This window comes from Echinops telfairi, unplaced genomic scaffold (assembly GCF_000313985.2).
Source record: "Echinops telfairi isolate 266 unplaced genomic scaffold, ASM31398v2 ScPeMD7_2291;HRSCAF=2852, whole genome shotgun sequence".
In the NCBI taxonomy this organism is placed as follows: domain Eukaryota; kingdom Metazoa; phylum Chordata; class Mammalia; order Afrosoricida; family Tenrecidae; genus Echinops; species Echinops telfairi.
Genome location: NW_022106189.1, coordinates 25,133,772 through 25,146,225, shown reverse-complemented (window position 1 = coordinate 25,146,225; position 12,454 = coordinate 25,133,772). Strand labels below are relative to the sequence as shown.

Below are 12,454 nucleotides of genomic sequence, written 5' to 3'. Positions count from 1 at the left end.
GAGGCTTGACATTCACGAGAACGGAGACTCCCCAAGAGTAAGTCTTGCCCCCCGACATCCCCCACCCCCGGGAATGCTTCGCCAGGCCCGGAGGCGACGGGAGGGACCGTTTCTTTCAAGAATTCCCACGCCTCTCGGACCCCTTGCGCGTGCCGCCTTCTGCCCCTAGATGGTGAATGCGGGTCCTCAGTCCGGGCGCTTGGGGAAACGGCAGGTTCTCTCGCCAGCGCCCGGGCTCAAGGAACGCGCCATCAGGGCTGTTCGCCGCCGGGGCGTTTTGCCCACCTGCCCTGACCGCAGATCCTGGGGAATCGCCTGTTCCAGCCTGGCCCCCTCCAGTTTGTCTGCGGGTCTCCTCCTCGCGGCCACCGGCCGCCTTCGCCGCTGCCCCGAGCGGGCAGGCGCCGCAACAGCCGCGCGTCTCCACTGCGGGGTCCGTGCGGAGAATGCCCAAGCACCTGGCGCTGCTGGGGAGGAGGGTACCAGCCCCAGAGGAGAGGTGGCCGGGAGTTGGGGGGCCATCCTGCTGGGTTTGGGCAGCCTGCTCCTTAGAGGCGAGGGAGGGCACCCCACGCGGCGGGGCTGCGGCCCCAGCCTCCGCAGCGAGAGTCCCCCGCGCGAGTCTTTCCCACAAGTGGCTGCCCAGCCCCGGAGGCGCGGAGCTCGCTGCCGGCAAACTTGGCAGCGCCTTGCCAACAGCCCTGGCCGAGCCGCCGCCGCTTCCCACCCGGGCTGACCTTCCTAGGCAGTGTCTTCTTGGAACCCGCTAAATTGCGGTCACTGAGGCTCCCGGACGCGGAGGCTCCGTCCCCTCTCGCCTGGCATCCGCAGAGCCCCAGGCTGCGTTTTCGGTCATCTCGCCGCACCCCATCTGCGAAACCCAGGGGTGCAGGGCGCGCGCCGAAGGGAAAGCGGTCTCGTGCTCCTGGGTCCTTCCTGCGCGTAACAGGTTCCGCAGAGATCCACTCCTGGCTCCTGCTCTCCCTGCCAGCTAAGGCTGCCAGACAGGGCAGACGTGCCATTTCCAAATCTGGGGCCAACAGGTACCCACCATGCCCTCCGCTCGTTCCCTCCCCTGAGCCCAAGCCTTCGCTGACCCAGGCTTCCCCAAACCTCAAAGTTTCATCATCCTTGATCCTCCCCTGTAGGCACTGAGCCGGTGGCAAATCCATGACTAGCCATTTGCCTCTGCGAGCTGAGATGGCAGCTGTTTGCTTGGCTTGCTAAATGTAAGAAATCAAACAACATTAATTGTTTATTGTTGCCAACGCTCCGCAATCGTCCTTAATGGAAAATCAGGCTGGCAGCTTATAACCCAGGGAGCAGGAGGGAGAAAGGTTTCTTTCAACTTTGCCATCCTTTCCTGAAGATTCCACAAGAGTTTCCCCCTTTGAAGAGGCACCATCAGGCAACCGCTCAGCTGCGCCTGCCCAGGCTGCTAACCAGATCTGCCCGCTGCTCTCCATGGCCCTGGTGGGACTCCCAGCACCAGTGGGCGGGTGGTAGGGGTGAGAGGAGGCAGGGAAAGAGAGATAAAGCATTTGGTTCTTCTCCGGACACTCCAGTGAAGGCGCTCAGAGGGGCAGGAGGGTAGTTGGGATCATACAGAAGCGCTTGCCCTCTTTACCATGCTCCTGACAGCCATCTCAATGGTTACCAACCCTTCCGGGCTGTCACCTCCAGCTTCATTAGAAGAGCTTGTCAACTGGAAAACTGTGTGGGGGTGGGGGTGGGGGTATTTATGTAAGAGTTGAGAGTGGGATTTTTTCCATCCATTCAACCTCCTCTTGCTGCCCCTCACTGAATGCAAAATGAGCCTTGTCTTTCATGCTAAACACCGCTGAAGATTCCCCCTGATTATTGCCGCTCCTCAAGTGTATCCAGCTTTGCAGGGATTTCATATGTGAGTAAGTGTGCGTGCGTGCGCGTGCGTGTGTGTGTGTGTGTGTGTGTGTGTGAGAGAGAGAGAGAGAGAGAGAGAGAGAGAGAGAGAGAGAGAGAGAGAGATTCTTCCACTGAAAGAGGCTCGATGTCTTTAAAGGATGCTCTCTGAGGGTGACTTCCCCCTATAATCTTCATGTCCGGAGTGTTTTGCCACTGCCCTGTATTCCATGGATGAATGAAATTCTAGAGCTCTCTCTCACTCTTTTATTCAATAATGATGCTAATCATACTAATCTGTAATTCTGCTTTTTGCAGATTTGAAAGCTAGCTGTTTCATGCCCAATCATAGGATTTTAAATCACCTTTGGTATTTTCTGTTTTTTGGGATCAGCAGAGGGTTTACAGTTGATGAAAAGTCCTTCTAAAAAACGAGGAGTGAGTCCTCTCGAGGCCCTCAGATATGACTTGTGTCAGTTCACCTTTCTCACACCACCCACAGGGGCTTTAAGGTACCCCTGACTGCCACAAATAAGCCAATAATTTTAAAGGCACTGGCTAATGTTCTCTAGAATCTGTGCTATAATCTGCTATTCAACCTCATTCATCTTTCTCCCTTGCAACATAGAGCCTGTATACCTAGTTATTATTATTAAAAAGCAACAATTTTGCTTTTTAATTTGTTGTGTCTTAGAGATCCTCAAGACTCTGGGTAAACCTCTGCACCCAAGACTCTTGGATTTCTGCTGTCTGGAATTCATTCGTTAAGCTCCTGAAGATGCAGTCATTTAGTGAAAGCACCACAGTCTTTTTTTATAGTACCCTCCCCAGAATATTTGCTTGCTAAGTCTATAACAACTTGAAAGAGAAGTCCTTACTCTGGGAAATCACTTTATTTTGACTATTATGTAGAACTAGTTGCTGTCCAGACAGTGTTCTACTAAAGCAACTCTTGAGTTGTTTAGTTCTGAGCGTACTTTTAAGAAGCCAATAGTAGTAGGATGCTTGATGGAAAGGAAAACAGAGAGAGAGAGAGAGAGAATGCACTGTTTGAAAAGTCATTTGTAAAGGTTGTCACATAAATATACTCAAGATGTAAATAATTCTTATACGCTAAAGACTAATGCTCCTTGTGTTCAGGGAACATTTGAAAATTGGACCAAAGCAAGGGCAGTCCCCCAAAGAGTGAGGGTATTCTTAATGCTTCTATTCAAGAAATTTCCTTCAGGACTTTGCTTTCCATGGACCTTCCTCTGTTTACTGGTGGGCAAAGCAGCACCACAAATAAGCAGAAGAGTTAGAATCCACCTTCCTCAACTGAAAAGAAAACTGTATTAGTGCTCCCATAAGGAAGTTAATGATTTAAAGAGAAACTGGTCTTATTTCTCCTTTCAAAGTGGCACCTATCATAGCTTGATCAGAATTCCACTTTGAGTAAATTTTCATGGTAAGGCCAAAAGGCAGAGTGATAGTCAATTTACTTTATCAACCACCCATTTCTGGATCCGCAGCAAAGTTTGGCATGTGACAAATCAGAGGGAAAACACGCATCCCTTAGCCTTTCAGTGATAGAGGGAATTTGAGGCCCCAAGCCGTCTTTTTTAAAATGCTGTGCTCAGTCAACCACTGATATCAGTTTCAATCATTTTCCATGTCTTATAAAATTATCCCGTTTAATAGGAGACATGCAGTTTACAGTTGAAATGACAAACTTGGCTCCTTTAGAAAAAACTCCTAACTACGGCACATTCCGTTTCACTTGTTAACAGGGTGTGGAATTAAACAGCAAGAAAGATTGCTAATTGCTCTGCAGACTGTGTTGCACATACACTCTCATGCATACACACCCCCCACACACACACACACACCACACTCCTACCCCTTCCTGAAAATGTGCTCCTATATTTACTGGTTTAAAATGTGACATTTTCATCATGTTCCCCTTCCATATAATCTGCATTAGATGACAAGATGGGCTCTCTTGCATTCTCAGATTGGCATATTGAACAGTTACTTTACAAATCTAACCTGTTTGTGGGGGCCAGAAATTCCACCTCCTGTGGAATTTTAGACATTTTCTTTATGAAATGGAACAATATTTTCATGAACGAAGACCATCATCTGATTAGTAAGGATTAATTAACCAAAGGGCTATTAGTCCCTTCTGATTTCATTCCTACACGTTGTGATGAGCAATCTATTTCTGCTGAACCCTTGGTTCTGGCCTCTGGCACCCACTTCAGATGTAACCATGAGGAGAAAATGAGTTGAACCTGGAAACTTCAAAAGGTCAAGAAAGAAAGAAGTTCAAGAGAGATGCCATTTAGCTGCTTCTCCCGTATGTTGACGCTAACTGAATCTTCATTGCCACTTCATGGCATAGCATTGGGGCCAATATTATTTCATTTTTCTATCATCTCCCGAGCTTTTATTTCCTGGGTTTTAAATGTCATGTGCTAGTTCCTATCATAAATATTATCCACCTTCTTGTCTGTGGACTTTATGGTGGTGGTGGTTGGGTGCCCCCCCTCTCCCCCCACCCTTTAGAAAGCTCTTTCAGTAGTTGGAAACATATTGACATAATTATCTGTGTCCGTTTAGAAAGCATCATAAAATAATAACACTTGTAATACTAGTCCCCAAAGATTTTACTTCTCTACCCCACTGCCAAGGTTAATGGCAAATGTTGGAATGAGCCGAGCCCGGAGTCTGTGGCCTGGAAACATTCATTTCATGCAATAATAACAGTGACTGTGCCTCCCCCTACTCCTGGCCTGGGCTATTTTCAATAAAGGTGAGAGAAGGAATAAAAGTCAGGGCATTTTTTGAATTGGGATGGCTTACCTCAATTTTCCCTCCAGAAAGTCCCTGAATTGTTCCAAGTTTGCTTTTAGCCATAGCCACACTCTTCTGCATAAATAAATCCATTTTACTCCGTTTGCAAAGCACCTTTTTTTCTCCGTCATTTTTTAAATTTATAAGCCTTAGTTCAGCATGGTAAAATAAGAATACATGCACAGCTTGGCTTGCATCAAGGAATTCTTGTAATCTTATGTGATGCAAAGACATACTTCATAGGGAACAATCTCATCTGTCTCTGAAAGGGTTGTGTGTGTCACCCAAAGAGGGTCAGAACCTTAGCCTTACTGGACACGGCTAAAAATGATGACGAATGAATTGTGACCTCCCTTTCTCCCTCTTTCCCTTCTTACTTCTTGCCCTTTCTTTGTATGTTTTAATGGATCCATTCAGATTAACCACTTGTGAATTGCAAGTCTGGGTTAGAAGACACTGCATTGATTCTGTTCAAGAGAGTACCTACTCACATACACAGCCAAGAAAATAATTCTTTATGCCATGATAAAGTGTTTCTGTATCTATTGATATTTTAATCACATTGAATATATTACAAAGGGATATTAAGTCGAATAAGCTTAATCATTTCTAGAGTCTCGCTAAAGGAAAATGTGATCGTAGCCTGTGCAGGTTCTTATAGGAGCGCATGCATGTTTTATTAGAAGTTAAGAACAACATTTCTCATGTGTTTATTTCCTAGGTAGAATAGTGCATAAAATCGTGATTCCTGATGTGACAAAAATAGCATAACATTAGTAGCATTGCAGGGGGACGGACGTCAATATTACAAGGGAATGCTTATCGGTCTTGCGTGTGCAAACTCATCTTCAGAGTCCCGTTAGCATGCCAAATTTGTTATAAAAAACTTACCAAGACACATTCCATTCTTCATGACTCTGTTGGTGCTTGAACTTGACAAGCAGAATAGTACTTGTCTATGTCCAAGTATTTTAATTTTCAAAATGGGGCTTCTCAGAAATGTATTCAAAAATAATAATGTATACCTAGTTTGATATCTAAATAGTTCTGCAAGTTTGTAAAAAGTGTTACGTTACAGTTACAAGATAATATAGTTTATTAGTCATATAAGCAATCTCCCTAATGTTCGTGAACCGTACGTCTAAGGGATATCTCATTATTTTAGTCAAATGATCACCCATTATCTATCTGACTGAATACCCATCTCTCATCTGTGTCCATAGCTCATGTAGCCAGTGTTGGTGGGTGGCTTTTAAGCTATAAAGTCTTTGAAACATGAAAGAATGACAGTGAGGTGCACTTGTAAGGGTGGTTGCGACACAGTATAATCTAATTGGCAGGATCTTGACTTATTATACTGAGAGTCTTGGCTGTGTTTCAATTTCAGTATAACTGACTCTGTAGCCTGGTTATGTGATTCAACTGATTTTAACCATTTCCACACTTCTTAAGAGAGTCTAGGAAAAACTTCTAATCTCTCGCTGTCATCAGTAGCACTAAATTTCCTTGAGATGACTATAAAAAGGATGTTGAATCTATTTTTGAAAGAAGACGCTACTGGAATTCAATCAGTCATTACCATGGTCTTCTCTGAGGCTTCGCCTCAGTAGCGCTGAGAGGTTGGATTGACCTCATCTTGCAATTCCCAAGGATTTCCTACTTGGTTCATCCTCACTCGAATGTAAATGACTGAAATGCAATGGAACTTCTCCTGGGAAAGGGCAGTACCAAGCCATGCTTTCAGTGAGCTATTCTCACTTTCTCTAAACTACGCAGTCTCGGGGAGGTGGAGCAGCAGTTTCGCTACTCATGATGGCAAAGGGCATCTCCTTTGTGGAAAAAGAGAGAGAGAGAGAGAGAGAGAGAGAGAGAGAGAGGCACAGATGGCAGAGGATGAGAACAGAAATATGGCCCTACAGAGGCCAGATCAAATTATGCTAAGTTATTAATTAAAATGTTGAAAGTTGTTACCTAAGGCTTGAGAATGTTACTCATAAAATTCTGTTTCACTGAGACCCATCATGGCTCATGCCATTATTTTTAAATCAAGGTTATTTTATTGATTACCTGCCTCTATATTTTAACATTTAAATTTCTCCCCATTGATAACACACATCAAGAAATTGAGATAATATTTTTAATCAATCAATGCTTTCTTTGGCGAGGACAAGTGTTAAATAAATAGGAAGTATTATTGTGACATTGGCAAAAGCCTTTATATATAACTTATTTAATTTTTTTCTGTAGTGTTCCAAGTTAAGCTAAAAATCTATGATGATAATTCCAGCTCATAGTCACCTTACAGAATAGAGTAGACTTTCCTCAGACTTAGTTTCCAAAGATCCCCGATAACACTGTGGCCTAAGAATTGGGCAGCAAACCACAAGTTTAAATCTACCAGCCATTCCATGGAAGCGAGATGAAGCGATCCGCTCCTGTAAAGATTCAATCTCAGAAACCCTGGGGAGCAATGCTTCTCTGCCCTGTTGAGTATGAATCAAAATAGGGGGTTTCCTTTTATTCTGGAGTCTTTTTTGGAAGCTGACTGCCATATCTTTCTTCTGCTCCATCAAGGTAGATAGTATTAAACATAGCATCCATTTCCTCACTTGCCAGTATGGAGATTCAAAATTTGCCCCCAACCAATCTTAGGAGTGGCCGATCCTTGATCTACACTCTTTTTGTCTGACTCCAAAATCAAGGCTCTTAACCACTAACCCACGGAACTGCTCACAGTCCAACTATGCTCAAGATTGATAGGCGTTAGCCTGACCCTGATTGGTTGTTTTGATTTAGGAAGTCAGCCCAAATTGCTTTCACCCCTGGAATCTTGGCCTATTGAATATTGAACCTGAGTCTTACAGACTGCCAAGCAGGTGGCTTTTTAATAGAGAAGTGGGGTGGTGTGCAGGGGAGAGAGTGAGTTAGATTAGATTTAGGAAACAACTTGCTCAGTCCTACTGTAAGATAGATTAATTTTCTTTTTTTAATGATTTTTTTATTGTGAAATAGGTGGGAGGATCTATATTTCAGATCCTCAATTCTGCATTCAACAGTTCAAACCATTCGCCATCCCCAACTCCATATTGTATCCCTCCTCCCTTCCCGGTTTCTCTTTCCTACCTGTGACCGTCTGTCTTCCCTTTCACCAAATCAGTCTCTGCCAACCTGCTAGTCTACTGCATCATCCTTCCATGTTGCCCTCCCTCCCTGGGGAACCTCAGAATCTGTTCCCTTTGGTGTGCCAGCCTTTGTCTTGGTTCTTATCCTTGTAAGTGTGGTCGCACCCTATATTTGTTCTAGATTTATTTTCAATCTATTCAATATTTAACCTTACTTATGATCCAAAGAAGTCTTAGGAATGATAGGCTTACTCTGTACAATCTTAAAAGACACCACCAACAACCCAAAAACTACCAAGACTATTGCATCTCATAGTGACCTTGGAAAACACAGTAGAACCAGTCCATAGCGCTTCCAAAGCTGTCCATTTTTACGGCAGTTGATTGCCTTAAACTTTCGCTGACAGAGAACCTGGTGGGTTTGAACTGCTGACCTTTCGGGGTTTAGTAGTCCAACATTTAACCCAGTGTGGCACCAGACCTCCTCGCATTAGAGAACTCATCCGTTTTTCATCTTTTGGTTTTTGTTGCTGGCTTAGAAATCCCTTTCTGAAATTTCCGTAAACAAGCAAACATAAAACCTAAACCCACTTTCATAAACTTGATTGACTCACAGTGACCCTGTAATGGGTTTCCGAAGCTGTGAATCTTTATAAGGAACGACAGCCTCATCTTTCTCTTGCAGAGCCAGCTGGTGGGCTTGAACCACTGAACTTGAGGTTACTAAGATGTGAATAATGAGTGTCTGATTCCAAATTGAGTAAAGATGAGAAGGTTTGGTTTGCTTTGCCTGGATACCCAGCTATTTTAACGAAAACCAAAGCTTCAGTACAAAGAAAGAGACAGAGAGAGCGAGCACACAAGAGAAGAATGCCAATAGCAGAGCAATGGATCCTAAAAGTATGATCTCGGGTGTCAAAACAAGCAAATGGCATGCTTTCAGACAGATTAACATCTGGGTAAGTACTCGATCTGATGTCATGACACCAAAGAAAGTTGGATGACCAAATGTGTCATGACTGAGGGGAGAAACACACACACACACACACATTTGCTGTACACAGATCATTTCAGATTCTTATGCCACCAAGAAGTTCTGCTCAGGGAATTTACAAGAATTTAGGAAAGGAGATTTTCTTGCATTATTTTCTATTTGGACTCTTGCAAATATCACCCCCAATAAAATTCAAAGACCTGTTCTGCCGTTGCAGGAAGGTGGCTTGCTGTGAATCACATGGGGCCACAAGCAGAATTGCATCCCTTGTGTTCAGGAAATGCCACTTTGAATTCAATATGCATTTACCTGTTTTGAAGCAGCCTGCTAATGGCTCCAAATTCAAGGTCAGAAACATTTTAATGGAAACTCTCTGCTCCTGTGTGTCATTTTTGCTGCCATGAAATATTGTGGCCACTAAGCCCAGTAGATAATAAAAGCCTAATTTCCTTTCAACCACAATAATCTATTGGACAGAGTCCTGATATGTTTATAAAGCCCAATTTTATTTAGTTTAGTTTAGTTTTTTATTTGATAAGTTCTCCCATCAAAGGGAGGCTCATCCTTTGGAAGCTTAATCCACAGTGCTTACAGAAGTCGATGATATGATATGTTTTTGCATAATGACTTTAACTTACCTGAGAATTGACCAAGTCCACTTTAACAAAATGTTAGGGTCAGCAGAGTAAGAGGCAGGCTGTAATTAGAACTATCTCTAAAAGGTGAGTATTAAGGAAAAGGTGTGTTACACATCTCTTACCTAGGAGAAGATATCTTATCATAGAAGGGAATTCTAAGTACTTTCTTATACGTAAGAATTCCAGAGAGACTATAAAATCTCTTCATCTCACTATCCGGGTGTAAATCAATATAGCAGCATTATAATAAAGTGGATTGCTTGGCCAGACAGACATACTGTGGTTGGGAAATCTAAAAATACATTGATTTCTTCTTCTTTTTTTTTTTAACCAAGCTTTACAGCCTTACTCAATTTCTTCTTTGCGTAGAAGTAAGCAGTTTGTGTATGCATCTACTATTCACAGTGTTTATTAATTCTGATAACAGTGACACACCATCACATCTCAAGAATTTCTACAAAGCAAGTCTCTTATTATCAAAGAAGACAACATTAGCTATGCCCACAGCACAGGTGCAAGTATGCAAATTGCATGGTTGTCAATGTCACCCTGGAATCCCAGTTCTCTTCAAGATCGCCTCAAAAGCCAGGCCCCCACCACCCCAAGATGCATATGAAAACTCAGTCTTTTGCTGGGCAATGCTCCCCGTGGCACCCGTGAATGAGATGTGGGCAGGGGAGAGTGCATGACAAAAGCACTCGCATGCCATCTCATACATCCACACCCCTCAATGCTGGATTTATGCAAATCCAGGTTGTGTTTATCCTCCTGTGTGCACCACGTGGGACGTCATCCATGACCTTAGAGTTAAGTGGCAGGGGAAAGTGACTCTCGCAACAGGTCCACAAAAGCCGCTCTCCAAGAGAAGGTCTTAATGTGCAGCCCTCTAATCAGTAGCATCAACACCACAGGAGAGGTTGTCAGAAAGACATACTCTATACTCTCTGGATTTCGATTTTTCAAAGATTTCCAGGTCATGGGTTTGCATATTGTTTCAGTAGCACCCTGCCAAAGGGTATTGGGAACAGGCTCTTCCAGATACCAGAGCCAGATTGGTAAATGCTTGGAAATGGTCGGAAACAGTTGACAGCCAAGGCTTTCTATTGCCATCGAGGTTTACAGTCTCGGAAACCTACAGGGGCAGTTCTGCCCTGTCCGATGGGTTTGCTGTGAGTCCGAATTGGCCTGATGACAGTGAGTTTGAGTGAGATGACAGTCTAGCTGGTAACTTCAGATCATCCAAGAGAGAGATGCATGTCAGGGAAATCAGAATTCACTACACGCCGAGAATGGATTTCTTTTTTCTTCTTCCTGAAGAACCACTTGTTAAATGTTCACCAGCTTGTCTTCTTTTTCAGCAGAATGGGATGTCTTCAGGCTTTGATAGTATATCTAGTTAGGTGAAGATAAGATATTAGAATACTAGCCACTTAGTAGGAACCTTGGTGATGTAGTGTACATACCCCAAGGTCAGCAGTTCTAAACCACTAGCTACTCTGCCAGAAAAAGACGAATCTTTCTACTCTTATAAAGAGATACAGTCTACGAAATGCTCTGGGGCAATTCTATTCTATTTTATCAGTTCATCAAGAGTCAGAATTGATTCAATGGTAGTGAACTTGATGTTTGGAACTTCTGTACTTCACCTTGCTGAAGAAACCATAGCAAAACTCACGTCATTGGGTTGTGAACATACTTAAATGTTTGTAGACCTTTGATCCTTATTGTTTGGATGCCTTGTAAATAATTTCGTATTAGTATTGCCATTTCAGAATTATCTTCTATTTACTACAAATGGTACTAGCTTACCTCTTGTTTCATATACTGAGCACATATAAGACAATTCACAGTGTAATGGGTTATATAAGAATCTGGCAACTATTGAGAAGCAGTATGTGAGAATTCAGGGGTTAGCATCAATCTGGGGATGTGGTGGGAATAACTGAGCTGATAAAGCTTGTTTACTGCATTGGGCTTAGTTTCCCCGAGCTTTGTATGGACTCTGGGGCATTAGGGAAGTCCTTTCATCTTTCTGAAGGAAAAATTAAAAATAAATAAGTGAAATACGTAGTTAAGTTGGAATCATCCTTGTCTCCATACTTTTCCCCTGAGATAGCGGGCATTGCAATCACACAAGGTTTGGGAAAATCCAACATGCCCTCTGTTCACATGGAATATTCAAAGAAGAGGGGGCCCTCTGGCACATGACTAGTCTGAGTGTAGCGGGCAAGGATGGATATGTAATGACCTTAGCCTGGGCGATCTCATCATTAATAGTTTGCAGATGACAACAGGTGCAGATTCATTCAGAGATCTTGGATTAGCTAGCATTTTGTTCTGGTCTTCGGAAAGACTGGTTACATCCACCAATCCCATAATTGGCTAATTCTGTCTCAACATTTCCATGATAAGTTCCTCCTTCAAGCGGCTTTCTTGCCACAGAATAACCACTGACAGAGCAGACGTCAGAATACACTTGCACAGTCTGTGGAGCAGTTTTAAAAGAACAATACAGGCTAGCCTTCGCAACGTGTTTTACCAAGCTTGTTTCCTTCGCTCCTCAAAATAAAACTAGTTCATGTGATCATTGCTATTGTTATTATTAAGTGACCTCCAGTTATACAGTTGTCAAGTGGAAAACCTGGAGACCACCGGGCAACCACCGTTTAAATCTTGACAGGCTGACATTAGAAGTTATTCACACAACCACCTTGCTCGTCTGCCTCTGTAGAACTGAGGCTGACAAAGAGGTGCCACACGGATGGTTATGGAGCGTGCTGGTGTGGGCTCTCATGAAGCAACATTTGTTTTGAGAGAGTAAGGGCCCTTTCCCCAAGCAGGGTTTAGGTTGAAGTCCGTGGTTACCTCCTCAGCCGTCACCTGCAGCCTCCCTCTTGCCACCTCAGGCTGAAGTTCTGAGCTCCTTCGGGGTCTCACCTGATGCACACTCCCATCTCAGAAGTCAAGCACTTTCCTCTTAGTCT

At 43.7% G+C, this 12,454-nt stretch overlaps 1 protein-coding gene across 2 annotated transcripts in view; it reads left to right on the top strand.

Annotated features, from left to right (window-relative positions):
• The window catches only part of CDH8 (cadherin 8), a 472,175-nt gene continuing 459,721 nt past the window's right edge, over positions 1–12,454 (top strand). For both annotated transcript variants that reach the window (XM_045293654.1, XM_004704627.2), the window contains exon 1: positions 1–37. The gene's annotated coding sequence lies outside the window, so the exon portion shown is untranslated. The remainder of the gene's footprint in view (positions 38–12,454) is intronic.